Genomic DNA, 22,938 nt, shown 5'->3' on the forward strand with positions numbered 1-22,938 from the left:
TGGTAGTTTGGATTGTATCAGACTGATTATGAGTCTGTGGATGCGTTACAATCATTCCCTTCTTGTTTAACAAATCAAATCGGTGTTTAGAGGAAGCGAGTGTTACAGTCATTTATTTTGAAAAGTGCAATTATTTAAAACATTTCGAGAAGAAATCAAATATTAATAATTTTGTCCGATTGATTCTTTTTTTTATCCCAGTAAACAGACCTCTCGGTATGATAACAGTTTTCACCACACTTTTCAAAACGTCTAACATGTAAAGGCACATTAAAAAGTGAACTTTTATTTTGGGCAGATGTAAACGACCCCACGTTTATAGCTTAGTCCGTATGTACTGTGATTGGTTGTATTTGGAATTTGGTGAATCTCAATGATAAACAAAACCTTTACTCATCTTAAATAGCATATTGATCATGGTATCACGAACGTATAAGGCTGCTACATAGACAAGCCACATGACTTTTAATTAGCCCGACCGTCTCAATCTGTTCACTGCTAGCTTTACAGATAAAAACTGCCTGTCAACAAATGTTTGCTGATAATAATTTCAGCAACCGCTGTCAAATTAAGGGCTCTGGGCTGATAAGGAGTGGTGGATATCTAGTAATAAAATCTCATCTCTGGGGGACTCATAATTAGCAACTGATCAGTGAAGCAGGAAGGTTCCTCCTCGGTTTCTCTACTCTCTGCTGGCGCCATCGAACCATACAGCCAAAACTTAAAATAAGTCGCAACGACTCCACTCTGTCTTGGCACGTGTGCAGCCTCAGAGCCCTACCCTCTTTTCCCCCACGCTACACTGTATTTAAAGAAACTGACTCACTGTGGGAGCCGCAGGCAAGACAAACAGAGGGAAACTAAGGACACCATTTTAGATTTGAATACACTGTATTGAGCACTAATTATTTGGCTTTAGATTATAACACTGCCTAATGTTGGGCCCAAAAAATATAAAACAAACTAACACAGCAAAAAACACCGAATGTCTATTGACAAATGATCCACTTTAACAACAATTTTGCCTGTAGTCCCTCAGGCCATAACTCCAGCCTGCTCCCCAAACATCTGCCGTACCCCTACTGCTCCGTAGATCAAGATCTATGGATTCTCACGGGCAGCGCTACTAGGACAATGTGACTTTATGTGCCACATGGGTGGTAGTGGCTCTGCTGCAAAGTGCATGCTTTGTCACTCCACCAACAGATTCTCCTGTGAGAGGTCGTACGTACAGACCGAGGGTTTTTATCTCAGGCCTGGTAGGTTTTTATGTTATTTTACCTCAATATACACAGAGTCTGGACCTCTAAATGTATGGAGTATGTTTTCGTGTTACACTCCCGTCAGCCCACATGAGCACAGGGCACACTAACATGATATACCATAAGCAGTTTCTTCAGTATTCTTTACTGTACAGTTAGGAGTCTGGCATGGACAGAAAGTGCTGAGGGCAGCACGTATGTATGAGAGCTGCTATCAGCATCGGCCGAGTCGAGAATACAGTATTGGTTTGTGCAGTTTGAAGTATGAAACCGTGTCAGGTGCAGCTATAGCCAACCCCAAGTAGAAAACATGTATTAACCACTGCACTGATTAAAGCTAAACTTTGCCACACAATACTAAAGTAAGCTTTTTAACAACTTTTAAGATTGCAATGCTTCCATTCAATTGACTTGTAGATAGTTTGGTAACATATAAAGCATCTGACTCAGCATTAATACTCTACAAGGCGGTGTGCTAAGCCCCCTCTACCCTCTCTAAACCTCACAAGCACAATCTATTAAGTCGCGGATCATACAACAGTGTTTGGGCAGTTCTGAAATGGGGAAAAGAAGAGAAAGAAAATCGGGAAACTGACCTTGTAGTGTTCACAAAACAACACAGAACGGAACACAAAGCAAACCAAAACACTCATTATAGACTTTAGGAGGCACAGTGAGGACCTCAGAGAGTCATAAACGATGCCCAGGGCGTCCTTGCCCTCACTGGATAAGATCTTCAGATCATGCTGCCTCCACACAGCCAGCAGCTTTCCGAGAGACACAACTCACCCCTCTCATCACACTGGTGCCTTCTGGGAGGCGCTACAGCGTCATAAAGTCCTGCACCTTAGGAATCAAAGTCAGCTTTTACCCCACAGCTGTCACTGAACTTAACTCTGCAAAGTTCTGCCCTCGATCATCCCAATATCTCCCACAGCACCCTTCACAGAACTCTTCCTCATCCCCCTCCTCAACATCACTGATAATAATAAACTCTATTTGTATGGCACTTTTCATACAAGAAATGCAGCTCAAAGTGCTTCACAGCAAGAGGATTACATGCATTTTTTTCCACATAAAAACAGATATAAAAGAGCATGTGTATCATCGGCATAACTATGAAAACAAACATTGTGCTCTCTAATGATGTTGAAAAATGTTTCTCCATATGCACTATCAACTGTTTACAAATTACAAGTGCATCAATACAAAATAGTGCTACTTTTTATACTTTTAAATCCCAATTTTATTCTTTTTAAGCACAACTGGTGAATTATTCTTTTAATTTATTATATTTGTGTATGCTTTTTTACTTAAACTTGTATTTGTAGTTAATTTGTCTCATTTAGTTTAAATTCAAAATGTAGTAGAAATGTGCAATGACAATAAAGGCAGTCTATCGTATCCTATCCTGCTCTTCTTAGACCAATAAAAATAGTATACTACATGCCAAAACTGACAGGGTACAGGAGTACAGGTTTTGTTCCACAAACAAAAACTACACTGAATAACTCCTCATTGTTTTGCTCTGCCTCAGTGGGCAGCAGCACTTATTTGCCGGTTAGTGCTGTGCGGTTGGAGGGAAATCCAACTTTCAGACTTTATTACACATGGCCTGTCCCTGTTTTCCAGCACAGACTTGATTTATGAATTAAAAGAGACCAAACCCACAATTAAAACCGCATTAAAACAACTTATTTTATGACCCATTAACACCGCTCGCTTATTATTGTACTTTGTTCGTAAAAACTCCCATAAAATCCCAAATAAGTCTTGTCGGTGCAGTACAAGACTGATTCAATGAAACCGTAAAACACAAACTACATCTGCTCCCTGGTCTTTACTGGTCTAAATATATCTACTCGTAACCCATTTAGGGATAAGACAAGGAAACATAGAGTAGAAGTTTGATTTGTTTTAACTGTAGCACCATGTAAATGCACATAAAAATGGTGAACTGGTGTATATCTATTGTAGCTTGTGTCCAGAGACCAACCTCTCAAGAGCTTGGAGACAGATTTGTTTTATGGTCTTGGAGCTGAAAGGGTTATAGATGTTGTAGCTTAGCGTTTTTCCAAAGAGAGACACATACTGTGAGTCTCTGTGTGTTTTTTCCTTTTTCTCTGTCATGAAATATGATCAGAGAACACTATTGATCTATTCGCTTATGGCTGTGTGAAATAGAAGTTTTCATACAGTGGATTTCTTTATAGACTTTAATTTGAGGATTCAGCAGTTCGGGTTTGTGTTGTCCTCTGATCGCTCAGGGAGGTAACCATGAGTCTCACCCATCAGTTCCCCTTCCTTCATCTCTCTTACAGTTTCTCTAGTCTCTTTGCTTTATAACTCTCTTTCTTTGTTTTCAGCCTCTCTGTCCATCCTGTAATCTTTTTGTATCAATCTCTCTAACTTTCTCCACCCTCCACCCACCCTTCTGTTCCTTATTAAAATACTGGGCCCTAAATAATATTTACAGCTCTTCTTTTCCCCAGAGAAGTAAATTTTCTAAAATCCTTAATCTGTCCAGCAGTGGCCAGAAGCAACACTAGTCTGTCTTCAAGAAACTAGAGAGATATTACGTAATTGTACAAAAACACATCTGCAAAAACTATATTATAGAGACACTGCCCTGCATTTTTATATTAGGTTTGTTCAGGATCACAAGACCCAAGTACAGACTTGTAAAAAGTTATTTACTGGACTTTGTTTTAGTAACTGCTCATTCCTAAATTCTGAAAATGTTTCCAGTCCTCTAGAGAAAGAAATTTGAACTTGTGTATGTGGTAGTTCCTATGGTGATACGGGTTTGTTCGAGTGGTTGCTGTGGGGTGCATATGTAGCGGTGTAGAATGAGTTGACATTAGTTACAGAGGTAGTAGTAGAGCAGTGTGGAAGTGTGCTGGTGTTTAAGTACAAGTACAAGTTCAGTTACAGAAATATTTACGCATGTGTGGAAAAAAAGTTGGATAAAGCCTTTTATGGCTTCAGAGGGAACTGCATGAAATCGGATAATTATTATTCATTACAGGAAGTGAAGGTTGAGGCTGAAGTATGCCAATGAAAGAAAGAGGAGGCATTGATTCAGATAGAAATAAGCCAAACAGCCCTCTGTAGCCCATCCCTGCTTAAGGGTGTAACATACCTGAATCTGGGCATTTGAGTGAATAAAGTTGAGTTGTATTGTAGGTAATGTAGGGGCCAGTTTTTAAAAACAAAACAAAAATTTGTGGAACAAACTTGAATCTGGTTTTGCTGCTTTGTTGTTGTTTCAGTTTTATTTTAACTGTCCATCATGTGTCTCACATCGGTTATAGGAGTTGTAATGCTAATTGAGTGGAGAACTCTTTACATGTTTCATCATTATAGACACTGAGACAAAATTAATCTAAATGTTTCAGCACCATTTTATTAGATTAACTAATTTCTTGTTATGTGTCCCTTGTGGACTGTGCTGACAGGTCACCATTGTAAATGAGAATTGGTTCTCAATTGATTTTACCTGGTTAAATAAAGGTCATATATATATATATATATATATATATGTCTAAATAGCCCCAAATGCCAATGCATTTAGCAAGATGTGGTATCCAGGATGTGTGTGGGAAATTTACCAAAAAATGGAAAACCTATTGAGATGAACTTGAAATCATTTGTATTTTAGATAGATTGTTTAAGAAGTCACTGCTGAAAATAAGCTAACAAAATACGTCCATCATGGCCCACAACTCCAGTATTGGTTCAAATGTGTCACCATGTAGGGCATGATTCATTGCTGTTGTTCCCGACTGTGCGAAGCAAGCACAATACAGCTGAAAGGTCTTTGCATTGTTTGTTGGGGAGTTGTGAGGAGGCCATAGCAGCAGGGTGCTTTCTTTTATCTACACCTTCTCACGTTTTCGCTCTCTCCCATTGTCATTCCCTCTCTTTCACATCCATACAAACAGTCACCTCTCAGTCTGCTTCCTTAACTTCATCTGTGTGTCTCTTAGTTTCTCTCAGTTACATCTGTTTCTTTCTCTCTTCTCATGTTACTTTTGTCTCTCTTTTACTGCCCTCTCTCGCTCATTCTTTTCCTGTTGCTTCCTTTCATCGTCGCCTTCGTCAATGTACTCCTGCACTGTTCTTTAATTTCCTGTGCATGAAAGATTCATCTGACTTTAATAATAAATAAAGAGGCACAGTTGAAAAGTGCAGAAGGTAGCCTTGACTACACAGCAAGGATCCTAAAGACAAGAGAGAGTAATATTCCTTCCCTATCTGTCTTCTCTTTCCTCCCCCCCCTCATTTAATCTGTCTTCTTTCATCACTCTGTGTCTTTCCTCTTTGCTGTCCATCCTGAATAAGACCTTGTGGATAAAGACAAATCATAGGATCACTGTCGAGGGTATGAACTTCTAGTTACCCACGATATGCTGACTTCAATAGATGGGAAATTGGGAGATGATTATCATTGGAGCGGAGTCAAATAAAATCCCAAATATTCCCATCAAAGTAATTACACTAGACTATGCACAAAAATCATGGACTATACATACCAATAAAATGTATCTAATTCAGCTTCACACTCAATTCATATGGGCTTCCCCAGCTTTTCTAATCACAAGACATCAGCTGTGAATCATCACCACAACTTATTATTGTCATAACATTTTTCATTTTGGAGGTCATTTCCCAGGTTAGCACATCATGTTTATACCCCTAACCAGCATTCTACTTAGAAAAAGACAACAAAAAATGTAGGTGTATGCTGTAAAAAACGTGTATTGAAATTTGGTAATTTTTTGCATTTTAAGGTTTAGAAATGGCAAACTCCCTTGTGGGTCACGGCCTAATTTATGAAACCTTTTCGAAATTCATTGGATTGAGATGGACATGTATTGCTACCAATTTTAAATTTAGCTTGCTTTTTGTTACAGGTTTTTTCCAGTTTTTATTTGCAGTTTTGATATCCATAGGAAGATAATTCTGTCATTTTAAGTAGGATACCAAAAATCTCAATAGATATGACATGAGCGTGGGTTTGTGACATCACATCACTTACAGAAGTCTAAATAGCTCATCTAAATGGCACAGTTGCCAAATACAGGGTGCAAGAATGTCTGCGTGGGTTGAGCGTTTTGGCACTGTAACAGTATTTAAATATCACTTAGACATGCATTTTAAAATTATTATTCAAAAACAATACAAAAATCTGAATTCATACAACGTGGGACATTTCATTTCATTCTCCATACTGAAGTGGCATGGTTGATTTATGGTTTGGTTTGAAAAAATAAAATAAAAATACATTTTTCTTCCTTGACCAAACATGTTTGGCACGAACACACTTTTGTTCTTTCAATCAGACACTCGCCCATGTCAACCCTTCGTCCACGTTCATAAACATACCTCTGCTACTCCTTTCATCCTCCATCTCTTGTACGTCCTGGACAGCTCAGAGAACACCTGGAGAGAACAAAAAAAACAAAAAAACAAGGCCACAGTATCACAACAGCTTCAAGCAATTCTTCACCCTAACACACTGTTTCTAACTTAGATTGTGTTCCAATACCCCAGGAGCCCGACAACATGTCTGTGTCACAGAATGCAACCTCATCCCTCTCGCCGTCCTTTAGCATCTCCTTCCCACTGTTAGGCTCTGCCTGGGGATGTATAGTGAAAACAAAAAAATAATAATAATATTCTGCCTCCCTCATGCTGACTACACGCATTAAGTAACTCGACAGCATACAGTAAAAATAAAAAAATAAATCCACCTCCATGTTCAGTTTCCTGTCTCGCTCTCCTGAGGATTGTGCTGAACTTTGCTCAATCATTCACAGCAAACGGACCAAAACATTTTCCTGCATTATTTATTTATCAAGTTGTGTTTACTTCAAGTCAGTTACCCTTTAAATGCCTAACCCTTTTTTAATGCACTCGCTGACCTCCACACTCTGCAGAACAAGAGACGGGTAAAAAAACTTGGGTCAGTGGATGGTTACACCTGTTGGGCTAAAAGCCTCTAAAAGTGAACAACCATTTTGGAACTTTTTATTAACTGTCAATATTTTCTTTTTCCATGAGAGAATAAACACTCTTACTTATTTGCAATCAAAAAGAGTATTTTTTTTGTTAGTGGCACCATGTGTTCCTCTCAAAAAAATTGGCTTTACCAACATTTGTATAATGCTGGTAATATATTTCAATGGTAATTTCTTTTGTTTTTGGTCGCTAGTTGGTTTTTGTTGGGTTAATAGGCTGAGCAGTCAAAGTAAAACCACAATGTATAACTAATCTGTTTTCCCTTTTTTGTAATTATGACTTCAGATTTGACTCTTCAATAAAGTGATTTATTTATGGTACCTGATGCTTCCCAGGCCTTCCTCCTTGCTGAACAGTTTATCATCATTAAAATGAAACGCTTGAAGGCACTATGATGTCTGACTGTACGCAAACTTGGCTTTGTGTAAGCGCTGCATATTATACAATAAACCTACATTAGGAGGACTACAAGCGAGAATGTGCCCTCGAAATGCAAAGGGTAAAGCAGCTCAGAAATGCATTTGATGCGCGACATGCCCCATGATCATCCCATCAACTTTGCTCAATGTTGCGAGAGAAGGAGAGAGAAATATTATAAAGTGATTTCATTGACATGCAATATGGGATTTATGGAAAAAGCAACGGTTCACTCATCTTCATTAGATCTGGGGGGAGATGAAGTAACACAGACCTCTATTTATAACCATCACGGAGAAGGGACGGGAACAAAATCCTTCTGTACCACTCGGGCCTTAAGATTTGTCACGCCTCTTAGCCATTTGTTGCCACAAAAAGTGACACAGAGAGTAAAAACATATTTTCAAGGTTTTGTTGCAGCCTATGTCATGGAAGTGGGGAGGAAAATGACACACCACCCAAGCCACTGCCAGCCATTTTCCGTTGATGAGATGTTTCATGCTTCTTTAAGCACAGATTGCAAAATAAGAGTCACGTTGTGTCCTCCAGTGCTGAGGGAAATGATTGTGGCCTTGCGGGCAAAGCTGTCTCAGAGTATGGAGTGAATGTGCCAGTGAAGCATACCGCATTAGGATGCTATGGACCAGGGCGTGCACTTATTCTGCTGTTGATAATACCCTTTGGTGTAGCAGACTCGGAGAACTTACCACGACGACAGAACACCATGAAGAGCAGTTAAAATGCTCAGGGTATAATAAATCTCATTCCAACAGTACAGAAGCCCTCACCTCGTAACTTTTTTTGTTAGTCTTTTTCCTCAGTTTAATATATGTTGTACATATTCATTTATGTTATTGGTCGTTATGACTTTTAGTCGGAGCCAATGAAGTGTTAAAGAAATTGAATTTGGGGTTCTGGTATTATTTTCAGGAGACTGGCCCACGAGACTTGTTTGGTGATCGTCTCATTCAAACTCATCAGGGACTTAAATGAGATCTTTTCCAAAGCTCTGAAAACCAGCTGCAAATGCAAGGGTGGGATGGTTGGCTCATTTAATATTAATACTTATTAAGCAATTTAAATCTGATGAAATCAGACAACAGAACGCAAGAGGTCAAAAGAAAGGCACGTGCAGCTCCTTAAAAAAACACCACAACAGAAATTACATTTATTCAACTAATTTGCGATTTTATTTTCAGTCTTTTTGCAGTCTTATCCTAACCTTAACCACTACTGAGTACTAAGTGCTGTTGTTTCTTAATTTAAAAGGTCATTTAAAAAAAAAAAAAGTGTTTTTTTTGTTTGTTTGTTTTTTTTCCCATTAAGGAAGAACTGACTCAATCTCAACTCTTGTTTTGCTGGGAAACTGCTTGGAAACTTAACTTTTTGGACACAAGACATTTACCATTTTCAATTTCCAGAGGAGGGGAAAAAACTCCTCTTGGCCCTGGAGAGACACTTGTTTCATGTTCCCTTCAAGATTAATTTAGCAGAGGTTGAATCAAAGCTAACTTTGTCAGACATGTCAGTCAGTCGTTGATGAAATGCTGTGTTTAAACCACAAAGGGACCATAAATCCAGGAGGCTGGTGTACCATCTCACATTTCACATTCCATACTGTACGTCCTTGTTTTGTGAAAGATAAAAATACAATTTCAGGCAGGTCCTTTGTTTTGAGTTTAGCAGGGAATAAACATTATTTTGTGATGACTAAGAAGGAGCTGATGCTGGTGCATTGTTTACAACCCCCTCAAGTTTTTTTGATCTTTTTTTGGTTCCTTTCTTTCTCTCTTATTCCTAAATAATTCATGCTTTAGGAGTCACTCAGTGCTATTCAAAGTTTTGCTTATAAATCATACTTAGTAAGAAAAGCAACTAACAGCAAGACTACATTTGTCAAAAAGTAGATTTTTGTTTTTCAACATGCTTTTGTAAGTTCATGTAGATGAAAAGAAGAATACAGGCTTAACTATAAGTTATCTCCTTTAGTATTATTATTATTATTATTATTATTATTATTTAAGAAGCCCTTTGATTATTGGCATAGTGAAACATCTACACTGTTGTTTTGGATTGTTTGTTTGTTGACCTCTATGTGCTGCAGTATGGTGGGACACATGGAGGAGAATGTATGTGTGTCACCAGCAGGAGAAAGTTGATTCACTATTGTTCATGTCGATACCCTCCCCTGGGTATTTGGATTCAGACAATAAAAGGGTGGGATGAAGGAGTGGGAAGATGATAGAATGGAGGGGGCTGAGGGAGGACAGGAAGAAATAGACAGGGGGGAGGAGAGAAAGTGAATGGGGGATGGACAAAGCTGTCTGTGTTGGATCACTCAGGTCTCGATGCTATTTGATGAAGATGAAGTGAAGTGTTAAAAATCAATAATCTGCTCGATATGTCCTCAGAAAGGTTTGACCACTGGGTCCCCAACCGAGGGGTTCATTTGAGACGCGGGTTGAATATATTGGGAGACTTTCCGAAGCTTCAGCCAATTTCAGTGGTGCTCTGGCAGCAACCAAGTGAAATGACTGATAAACCTGAATAAGACGCAATAAAATCTGGTCTAAAAGTCCAGAATAAAATAAAAATTTGATGGCATGAATGTAACAAAAGAAAAGAAAAAAAAAAGAAAATTATTGCACCAAAAAACTACTGCTATATGCCTGAATGTTTTGGAGGTTGCACAACTCTCTGAAAACATTTGGACAAATTGGAAATGAGGCTGAACTTTTAAAATGACCAGATTTAATTAGAATGAAACTGCTCCAGTCAGGCACACATTTCCCTCCCTTAAATCATGATTTATTTGTCTGATCAGTATCATCAGTCTCCTGGATAGCAATAAAGATCATGGAAAGACCATGAAAGCAATAAGAGTTTATTATATTCGGAATAAATGGCATGTGTAATTAGAAGCGCAGTAGGTGGGGATTTTCTTTTGTTTGTTACATGAAAGGACAGGGCTATTTGTCACAAACACTGCCGTGGATGTGCAACTGACATTGCGGTTGGCCCCTTGACAAGCAGAACGTACCACAGGGAATGCATCATCTACAGGGGCTCTGTAGCTCAATGGATTGGCGGGAGAGACTCATAACAGAGGCATTGGACTGTGGCCATGCAAACCAAACATTGATCTCGGTTGAGGAGGCTGAATATAAGCTCATAATTGTTTAGTCTAAAGGCTGTAAAATATGGGATCATCAAGCTGGGATAAATTAATTGAATGTTATGGGAGATAAAGCAGAAGATAAAGCAGAAGAGTTGGTGCGCTTATGTATGATAAAGCAGAAGAGTTGGTGTGCTTATGTATGCGTCAACGTATATGTACAGATATAGTGTGCGCACAACGTTTCAGTGAATGGGGAGAGGGAAGGTTTGTAGAAAATGCTTCAGAAGAAAATAGAAGAGCTGGGACACTTGAGGCCTCTTGAGGATCAGTTGCATGGAAAATTAGATCATACTGTACTACTTGCCTTACTTAGAGTATATGAAGTACGGTTAGTTTAAATCATTTTACATTGCACCCTGCATGCTTATCATCTAATTAACAGAGTTATGTACAGATTTCATAAAAGCTTGTTCCTTCTGCAACGGTTAACGTTCCTCAATTTGAGTTCATAAATTAGAATTCCTTCATTCCAGTTTTTCAAAAGGGAAAAAGATAATCCATGCCTTTATACTCTACAGCTCATCTTGTGCTGGGATGAGATTTTCACAATATTTTCATATTTTTAAGATGGCAAGATATGTGCAACTAGAACTTTTGCCATCACTTCGCAAAGCGGCATAGCGGACCCCAAATTGGACCCCATCTTTCAGGACTGAGAATACACAGGTGATAGTTTTATACAGGTGGCTGGTAAAGTGCCAGACATTGACAACCTTTGTTCATGTTTCAGTCCATTTACTAAAACATGCAAAGTGGGTTTTAGAAAACTGAATTTTTAATGTCTTACAAACACCGGGTGGTTTTCATCCATTTCCATAGAGCACGGAAATGTGTTTGTAGACATCAGTTATGAATGTCCTGCATTTCCACTCTTTTTGGCGCTTTACAGACTATTGAATAGTCGGTTATCACCACACATCTGGCCCAAATACACATATGAGCTAGTACGTGACTACTAGACCTTTTAGTATAGGTTCAACAGGCTGCTATTAATGACATATGAGTACCTGTGACAGGGTTACTGGACTTTCGTTGTCACTGTAACAGGAGTACACATGACTAAGACTGTAAAATGATCACAGTTTGGTGATCACGGTTTCATGGGTTTAAATAAGAATATTATACGTACACATATGTAACTTAAGTTTTAAATGTTTCTTAAGTTAACTTGTGTAGATAACTCTAAATAAGTCATTGTTGCTTTTTATTTTCACGTGGGACAGAAAAAGAGGTTTCCTGGGTGACAATATTGTGTTTGAACCATTCAAGGTCACTGAATCGCCTAACTTCCTTCTTGGCTCCTGTGATAATTACTACAGTCACTAACGGTTGCAATAAATCTAGCCTGTCTAGTCTGAAAAATGGATCAGTGAACCTACCAGTAGGGTTAGTTCGCCCCTATCAGCACATATATTTGGGGCACGTGTGTAATGATAATCACCTATTCAATAGTCTGATATCACAAATCAGGTGACATTTTTGTCTCATTACAAGCCATACAAATATCATGCACAGCATGCTGCTGTAGCGAAAAAATGTTCCCCTTGGGGATTAATAAAGTAACTATCTATCTATGGACATCTGTGCTGCACAATTTCAATATTCTGTCAGAATAATGCTGATGTTCACTGTAGCTGGTTACACAAAACAAGTGAGTTAATGAGTCTGCTAATTGAGTACACATAATTTGAAGTTACAGAGCTAAAACTTGCACACAAAAAAGTGTCATGGCCCTTTAACAGTGACACTGTAAGAAAATGACATTTTTAATAAATACATCATTCTTACACAAAGGTTACTCTTAACCCTGTGAAAAAGCTTAGTAAGGGGTGAGGGTCAGGCTAGAATCTGTAAAGTGCTCCTTTCTACCTTTTGAAGTAAAAGAAAAATGTGACTTCTACAGCAGAGTAACATTCAAACCATGATGCATGAGTCTGGGAGAGCCTTCAATTAATTTTCCATGCCAGGTAACATGAAGGTGCCACAGCCCTGGTACATTAAGCGGAACTAAATGAAATAATGCAGACATTATGGTTCATTGCAACAACTAGGTTCCATATCACCTGCAATCTATTTTGGCTAATCAATCTGCCAGCACTTCCGCAAGATTAATTATCCCGGTCTGGATCTCATACTATCACGCCCAGACTCCTTTCCTGTCCTGCTCTACTCCACAATACCCTGAAGGTGCTGATACACCTTCTTTAATAATGAGTATCGAGGATGAAACTATGATCTCTGAAATACGGTGCACTTTTAAGTGGCCATTTTCATGTCCACTTGCATGTCAAACTGACAAATAGGACCGTCTGAGTAATTCTGCAACACTCTCTGCATACAATTATACAGATCCGTGACTAGCAACAGTGGGCAAGGCCCCTCAGTCTCAGTGCTATGACGCACCACACAAAAGTAACAGTACTTTCGACAACAGGTTATTATCACTGTCATGTATCCATATAAATAAAGTTTTAGGAATCTGGAAGGGCATCGTATTTGGGGTCCCTAGAAAGTTGACACTATGGGAGCTAGATTTGTTCATTGTAGTGCACTACTTTACAGTAGAAAATGCCTAAACAAGGAAATCCCAAAAATGGTGGTAGTGTTGCATGAGGATCATGATCCAACACCTGCAGTAACCTGCAGTAAATTCTCATAATTTTTTCCAACAAGATCAGTGAAACAAAATGGAAGTACTATTTATAATAAATGTAGACTGGACAGCAAATATCTCTTCATTTGCAAAAATGTATGAGCCCCTTCATTTGAACATTCTTTGTTACACCTCTCTTGTGATCATGTTCAGCTGCACCAGGCACCTTTAATACATCGCAATGAGCTTTTTCAACCTGGATTTATTTCTCTCACTGGCAAGAGAAGATGGGAAGTCAAGGAGTTCAGTGACTGTCAGGCTTCCTCTGAACAGAGTACTTGCTGGCTGCTCTGCTCTCTTATGTGTAATCCTTCAGTTGTAATTCTCGACTACATGTCAATTCTCTTGGAGAACAAACTCAACACCAGAAAGCAGAGTCAAAAAGTCAAAATGAGTCTTAAATGTGACAGAGGGGATGGGATGTTACTGTCATTTCCAAACTAAATGACTGACAAACACTGAAAATATTGCCGGATAAAGCTGTAACTCTCAATTCATCAATTAGGTATAATACACTTTCTTCAAAATGCAGCACAACTTTAATGTAAAGTCCACAAACTCTACAAAAGGGCGTGAATCAAAGCACATTGCTGTAAATATTTGGAAGATTATATCGTCAAAGCAGTGTCTGCAACTTTTCTGTAACTCCAGGTGGTGCGTGGCATTTCTTTGCTGTTTGCTATCAGATATAACATTTATGCAAGATTGATGAGTTAGTCTGCACAGACGCCCAGGTTTGTAGTGAAACTGTGGCTTGTGGCAGTATTGGCAGCAAGACAGAGATACAGCAACACTGCCTGAAACAAAAGAAATGTTTGCTTATTATGCTTGAACTTTTCCTTCTCAGCAAATAAAATAATGTTTTCCTTTTCCAGAGAACAGTGCACCTTTCAAAGTTCACATGATTTTGTTTCAAATAGCTTCCTTCTCTGATATATATCATTAGTTGCTCAAATATATTAATATTAAAATTCCAATTAGCAAGTGACATTGTGTGAACAAGATTATTGTCCTACCACTGGGTAATGATATTGTTTCTGGATAACTGAGCCTGTGGCAGTTTTTAAAAGAGGAATTTAATTTAGCTTTAAATCGAGTGAGAACAAACCAACATTTTTCAATCCACCAGGCAGACAGAGAAGTAGGTAGTCATTGGAAGTGATGGCATCAACTACAACAGGGCAAAGGAATGCCAGTTACATGAATTAAATCACTGGCTTCATTGCTGCTGTCCTTGCTGACTGGCATGAAACTGTTGTGATGTCAGATCATGTTAAACGTCTGCTCTTGCCGCTCCACCTTCCTACCTACAACCCATGCAAGAGTTCACAGGCACACATTGCAGTCAATGCAGAGCACGTATGAACACATTCTATCTCCAAATATCCATCATCAACCATAAAGTCAACACTGATGGACGACATAATGAGAAAATGTCTCAGTAAGAACACAAGCCACTTTATTTATGTCCAATAAAGTCGGAGTAAATCTCTCTCATTCCTATAATCCATATCAGTAGTAAATCACCCCAGTGAGGTCTTTGAGCTTCACAGTTATAACCCATTACATCTGATTGAAAATAGGCGGCATTTCATTTTCCCCAAAGCCTCATGCCATAACCTGACGTCAACAATCACATTATTCGACTGTGTTGACGGGTAGAGGTGAGGGAAGCAAATAATGACTAACCTCTTAACCCATCCCTCCCCTACAACTGTATTTTCCTGTCCTTGCACCACTCTTTATAATTCTTAGCTAAAGTAAAGACCCAGCTGGGAAGTTGGTAGGCACAGTTTACTCTCTACTAAGCAAGTGGAGGTGTCTGCAGTATAGCCGCATGAGAGCAGCACAGTTTGACTCACTCACAAAGATACTGGACTGTTTTCTAAAACATACTTTAAGGAGTTTAAAGTAGCAAACAGGAAGATCTAAAGCTTTCAGCAGCAGCTGATGGTGGAATTAGCAAAAAGCCTATTAAAATCACTTCCAAGTTTGTTTGTTTTTCTATCCTCTTCAGTTTACAAGAAGAGACCGAAGGAGCAAAGCTCCTTTCTGCAGCAAGAAACAATCAAATTCACAGGATGTAGAAACAACAAAACCGCAGGAACAGAAGTCACTGGCAATGGTTTTGGTCAATCAGTTCCGACAGTATTTTTGCCATAGCAGTGCTGCGGTGTAAGTCATTGACAGTGATATTCATATTCAAGAGTGTTGTAGGTGAAGTTGAATCTTTGATCCTCAGTAATCTTTTGTAACAGTAGAAAGGCCTGTAGAGTTTCCTTTTAGTTTATTCTCATCTTTAGTGTTTTTCCCTTGTTCTCTTGAGCTCTCCATCCCCAGCAGAACTCTGCTACCTAAAGAGTGACTTGATAAGAGGAAAGGATGCATTGTAAGTAATTATTAATAGCTTGCTCAACTCAAGCTCCATCTGCTTTGTGTGCTTCTACATGTATTTCCTGTTTGTTCTCTATTTCGCTGGAGAAACAGGAAGTAGATTAGACATGTATGTACACGTAAGACTTGCACGAAACATCATTAAGGAGCAAAGAAAGGGAGGTTTGAAAAATGGATTGAGCATCGACAAAATGTGTTAAGAGGCTCACACCAGTGTAAAACCTGTGTCAAAGGTTTGTTTCATCATGCTCGGCTGGATCGCCATTTTACAAGCCACTGACTCCCGGCCTGGCCTCCCCTTTCAACGCTTTCCATGAGCTGGAGAGCACTTAAGCAGATGGTAGCTGCCATCGAACTTTTCTGTCTCCGTCATACCTGCCCCAGTGTTTCTGCAGTGTTTTTCCCTGGCCTTTCAAACCACGCAATCCACCTCTGTTGTGACTTTGCTTTTGAGAAGGACAGGCTTAAGTGTTCCTCAGAATTCCTTTGTGCTCTAAAGCAAAATAATCTTGGACAAGTGCAAGTGGGTCAGTGAGTGGGTTGATGTTTAGAAGAGGATTTCTGTTTATTTTTTTATTTTCTGATGTTGCTAAATGGTTGTAGGAAGGTGAAAAGGAGATTTATCAACAAGGGAATCATCAAGAAAATGTTCCCACTCCTCTCCCTGCCACTATTTATCAAGAATCACTGCATCGGTTTGAAATGGTGTTAAATGGAAGAGTTGAATGAAACTATTAACCCCTCTGAACACATTTGCTGGGCCGAAAGGCACAGCCGCATCTAACCAAAGCTGTTTGTCAAGTCAATATTGTTGGGGGAAAATCTCTTGGGGAGATGTGCATTTCTTTGTTTTCTTTTGGACCAATTACAATGACTGATGACAATTGAACCTGAGGCTAGGATTTCGATGGAGCTTAAGAAGCATTTAAGGGTGTGCCAAAGTAAGGAAGACGCACGCCAACTGCTATCCCAACAGACAGCGTCAGGATTCAGAGGAGCCACCTGCTTAGTTGAACATGAAATTGACTTTCAGGGAGTCTAGGGGTTGAGTGATATTATTTGACTTTTCATCAATACACATTTCAAAGATGTAAACCTTTACCCTGCTTTTTTTTTTAAATAACTAGCAAAGGAGACGCTCTCAGTTTAAAAAATGTGAATGCTCAGAGGTGTTGAAGCCAGCAAGTGCACCTGTCGTATTATGTAATTGAAAAGCACTTTATCGTGTCACTTCCCTTTTCAAGTTGCTTTTATGTACAGTCACAAAGGTATGAATGGATGTATTCTTCTTCTGCCGCCTGTTTTCAATGTCATTTATTGTAATGCCTGCAAGATGAGGTGCTGAGTTAAGGGTGGGTTGGTGGGTCAATCTGCCCTGACTGACAGACTGAAAGGAAGCTTTTGATATTAGTTGGGCTAAAAGGCAATTTACCCGACAGAAATCTGATAGATGAAATGGTGGCAAGGGTATGAAAGCCATTTCTAAAGCTTTTAGTGCTTCCATGACAGAGCAATGGCTTCAACTGTGAAACACATTTGGACAGTTCTTATAGTTGGCCATCTGGGTATACTGAGTAACAAAGAAAGAAGATCCTTGTCAGGTAGATGACCAAGAACCTGCCAGAAGGACAAGCATCTCAGACTTTGTAGTATGGTGGTCACAGCATTATGGGGATGTTCATCAGAACCAGAGACAGAGATATTGGTTGGAATTGAGGGAATGCAGATGAATGCAGCAAAATTCAGAATGCCCTAGAAGGTTCCACAGTGCACACAATCAGAGATTGGGGCAACAGTTCACTTTTCAGCATTACAATGACCAGCAGCATATGACAAATATAACGCTGGTTGGGTTTCCAGACATGTCTCTGACTGTGGCCACAATCAAAGCCTTAAGATACACTATGGGCCTGATTCACCAATATCTCAAATGAAGGGTTCTAAATTCCGTTTTTGTTCCAAAAGTTTGCACATTTATTTTGCACATTTATTTTTGCACCCGTTACCAAGAGTATTTGCGTCTTTTGACATCAGGTGCAAATCCCTCTTTTTAAATGAGGTATTTGCGTGTGTTAAAGTGATTCCAGCCGTTCTAACAGAATGACCGCAAAAGCAAAAGGAAATCTGATCCCATTGAAATGAATAAATATTAATATAATGAGAACAAAACGTTAAATAGGAGATTATCAGCGAGGAAGTCAATGCTGTGGGAATAACAAAAAGATCAATAGAGGAAATTATGAGAAGATTGCATTTTTTTGCCTCTGACATCTAAAAAAAATATTCCACGGGTGTAAAACCACGTTCTCTACGTATTCTTTTGTTTCTCTGCGTCTCCTTCTCACCACAATAAGAGCAGCCGTCTTTCCAGATTTGCGCACCTGATTAATACGTGACCTTCAGTCGTACTAAAATACACACGCAACCACTAATAGAGAAACTAATAGAAACGCCCAATATTACATATGCATGCAGGCAAACATGCAAAATGGACGTGTGTTAAATTGCACATTTGAAAGACCCTCTCACTGCACGTCATTAGCAGATCAGCTTGGAAATTTGTTTGCGGGTGGGGTGGAGTTTGCGCGTGATTTTACACACGCAAACCTTTAGTAAATCAGGCCCTTACACCCAATAGAACATCTGAAGAATGACCTGAAGATACAGACACTTCCCATCCAATTTGAGGGGGCTTGAGAAGGTGTGTTAGGGGGCATTTGATAAATTGCAGAAATCCAAGTATACAAAGCTCGTAGATACTTACCTAAGGAAACTAAAAGTTGTAATTGCTGCCAAAGGGGCTTCTACAAATTATTGAAATAAAGATCTAACTGCTTCTATAAATTTTCGATATTAAAAAAGTGAAGATGAATCTTTTATGAATCCACTGAGTGCATTGTTTTATAAGTCCATATGCTAGTCCTCAGGCCAGCTCTGAAAATACGACTTGTCAGTACCAATCTAGCAATTAAAATGTTACACTTTTGAAAGGCACATATCAATATATTTGCATGGGAATCATCGTGGAAGAAGATGCTTTATCGCTGTAATTAGTTATTGTTGTTATTCATCAATATTCAGACTCAACACTGGTGCCCTCATTTAGGCTCACTTAAAGGATCCTCCTTTTGGTTTTACGATACAAAAAAGAGTTCAGTTGAAAGTCAAAGTCTCATTGATGTACATTTTTCCACAATTGTTCTGTCGTTGACCATGAACTGGTCTAGACTAGCACCTTCAAGTATACAAAATACAAAAACCTGAGTTGTACTACATTTTGTTTGGTCTATGGATTAAATTCCCACATAATATATGCTTTATTTCAATCATCAAAATGTGGCGCTTATGTGGCTTAGGTCACAAAACTTGCTATTTCCTTTTCTATCCCAATCTTCACATGGCCACCCTCTCTGTAAATGTCATTGGATTTCTAGCCTTGTGCCCTTTCCTCTTCCCTGAAATTCAAGACAACAAGTGTTGATATGCATTGGCCTGGTGTTCCTCACGGACAAAAACACCATGTACGATACATCAATGCTGATATTGTGACCTGATTTGTTTTGTTTTGTTTTTTTTTGGGGGGGGGGGGGGGGATAAATGTCCCTGTGGGCCTCTTTGGCATTCTCTGTCTTATAGCTGGTTCGATATGCTGTTTATTTTATTCCATCCCAAAGAGAACCCAGGATTTCATATTCAGCCTTGGCAATCGCTCATATTTTCTAAGTAATTCTTACTCTCTCATTCATTTACGTCACACTTACGTTCATTGTCTTCAACCTCTTTGAATTTTTTTTTAATCTCTTGTTCGAGCTAACCCCGTCTTCCCCTCTGTCATTTACAGGCCTCTGTTCTTTCACTGGCTTGGTACCTTGTTAACACGCTGAAACCTCTGGCTTTTGGTGTCAGCAGGTTTATATGACATGCCCATGTGTTGTGTTCTCCCAAAGGAGGTTGCCTTGCCAGCCAGTGAAATAATAAGTTCCCAATGTGAATGCATTGTGTTGGTTTGGTTGCAGCAGGGGCCACTGATTGGTCTATGTGGGTTTTTACGCATGCATGATGTAAATGTTTATGTACGCGTGTCTGTGTTCATGTGTGTGGAATGTATGTGTGAAGAAAACCACACACAGCCAAAGCTTGTGTTGATGTGCAAGTTAGATGCCAATGGATAAGGATACCATATAAGATAGATATACAAAGAAATGCAGCATTATTATGAAGGCCAAAAAATAAAGTAATTGATCAACAGTTGTACTGATGTCAGTTCTCACTATGCAGTGACCTACTTGCTAAGGCGGATGGCACCTAGTATACAAGTATGTGAGGTGTGCTTTAGCTTAAAGTCAGAGAGAGCTGAAGACTGATGAGTTACTTTTTATCAAGGAAAAACGTCAAATGTGTTGGTTTCAGCTTCTCAAATGCAAAGATTTGCTGCTCATTTTGGACCAAACAAGTAATTTTTACCATATTACTTTTGGCTCTGAAAACAATCTTCAGTATTCTTTGTAGTTCACTGACTTTTCCTGGTTAGCCCCTAACCAAAAATCGATTAACAGATGAATTAATAATGAAATGTATTGTTGTAGCATTACCTTTTAATCACATTTTAAATTGCCATTGCAGCGGCAAAAGTGCAAATTAACAAACGGCAAACTGCTACAGCAGCTGTCTGCAGATCATTCTGCACCTTTTGTAATTGAGGAAACAATCAGACTCTTATCTCTGGCGCCCTGTCTCGCTTATTAATGGGGTATTTACTACAACGTTACGGTCTTGCCTACTGTTTCCAGAGGTTGGAGGGACTGAGACGCTGTAATAAATATCTTAATAATAATTGAGACGGTGAATGGGAGTTCTTTTCATTGTTTTCAAGTTGCTCCTCCCACCGACACACCTACCACACATTTAGGTGTAGGGAATTGTTTGTTTCAAAACATTTTGTTTAAGCTACACCCTACAATGACTCGGACCACTGGTATGTCCTTGATACTTTATTTTGACGGAAGGAATTTAATCAATTTGAATAAAAAAAAATAAAGAAAAAACACAAAGGACAACAGGTGCAACCAGCAAAGACAGCAATTCCATAAAGATTCCAGAAACCACCCAGGAAGTCATTCAAAACAAGTGATTTCAAAGTCAATGTGTTTTTAATCTCTGTGCAGTGGAGTGAAAAATGTTACAATTCCTGGAGGGATAACTCTTCCTGGAAACAATTTAACCTCAATTTGGCATTTGTCCCTTTTCCATTCAAATGTGGGTGAAGAGTATCAGAAGGTCTAATGAAGTCAAGGACCAAGCACCAAAAAAAATCTCAAATGATGAAAAGGATAAGCGTCTTTGTCACTGCGGCACATTTTCTGTCTTTGAAAAGTACAAATGTTAGATTAGATGAACTCTAATTATATTTATAATTGAAGTCTCATCCAGTTGATTATTTCATCTACTTATTTTCCCTAGTGTGTTCAAAGGGTGATATAATTACTTTGCAATGTCATTTGCACTAGCAATCTGTATAGAAATATTGCGTTGTCTTTGCACCTAATGCTAAAAGTAGGACATTGAGAGTTGCTTTAATTTCAGAGACGCACCTCAGAAGAAACCACTTTTACTGAATCAGAGTAGTCTAAACAATAAATGATAAAGATTAGACCTTAACAGTCCACCGATGAATCAAATAAATACTATAATGTTATGCTCATTAACTCTGATGACCCCGCTGTCTGTCCAGTCCCTACTGTTTAATTGTTCTGCTTTTCCCTATTGTGTGTCATCAGCCTCAAACCAAGCACCCTTGCTAAAAAGAGTGACATTCTGAGGCTAATTAGTGGCCCATTACTTATTTAAAGGTAACTTGTTTATGTGAGTGCAGAGGTATAAATTATCCAATAGACGATGTCTTTGGGGTATTTTGTTGAACAGAGCTTTATTAACAGCAACCGGTGAGGGCAATGTAATGGCATCCCAATTATTTCTTGGGACTCTAGAAATAATTGGGATGAGTCCCTGCTGTTGCCACTGCCAGTGAGAAGCAGCCAGCTAGCACCCATTTAGAGAAGCAAGGGAACTGTAGGACTTAATGACATTGTTAAAAAGATTCTCTGTGGACAGATGTGCCTTTTATTTGGACTCGGGGACAGTTTCATAATAAAATGAGAACAACTGAGCCAATGGAAAATATATTTCCTTTGTTGTGCGTAGTGCAACATCGACCAGACGGGGCCTTTTATTCTAAAATTAAGCCTGTATTTATTTGATGCTCCAAGAAATTTGTCAGCTTTTAGCTTATCAAAGAGCTAATACGAAGTGGACATGAACATGAATGCCCATTATGACTGAATTAACATAGTGACTTTAAAATGTCTGAGCACTGCCGAGGTTTTTGTGTGTCATTGTGGCAGCACACTATAAAGGCTTATTGTCAAGTAACTCTCCCAATGAATATCATCATTCTCAATTTATCTGTCAATTTGTACCAGTTGACCTTGGTGAAACAAAGCTAAGTGCTCTTTAAGTAAGCACCACACAGGAAGAAGGAACACTCCGTGTCTGTAGTAGAAAAAATAAGTTACATTGTTTGTTATAGTAACAGGTTTGATTAAGACAGAATTTGTGATGCAAAAAGGGCAATTTGGGAATTAATACAAAGCAAGTAAGACTTAGGACAAATAAAAATAAGGAAGCAATCATCAGACATGTTTGACCACTGTATGTACCTCTTGTTTTGTGCATCAAATTAAATAACTTGTGAAGTATTACTCAAACAGCTGAAATTCTGCAGTGGCAGTCTCAGGTATAGATATGCTAAAAAAAAAAAAAAATGCTCTTGAATTTGCTTTTCTGCTTGGTGTATGATTAATCACAAATGGCTTGCAACAAACTATAACAAATTTTCTTTTAAATATGAGGCTTTTCTGGGTTTTACATAAATGAGGAAGTATTTTGTCTTTTCATCTCTATCTCCTCTCCCCCGGAGTCACATGGCTCTCTTACCACCACCTGTTCTGTCA

The sequence above is a fragment of the Embiotoca jacksoni genome, unplaced genomic scaffold, assembly GCF_022577435.1.
Source record: "Embiotoca jacksoni isolate LCO1_2020_lvr unplaced genomic scaffold, fEmbJac1.0.p SCAF_13, whole genome shotgun sequence".
Lineage (NCBI taxonomy): Eukaryota > Metazoa > Chordata > Actinopteri > Embiotocidae > Embiotoca > Embiotoca jacksoni.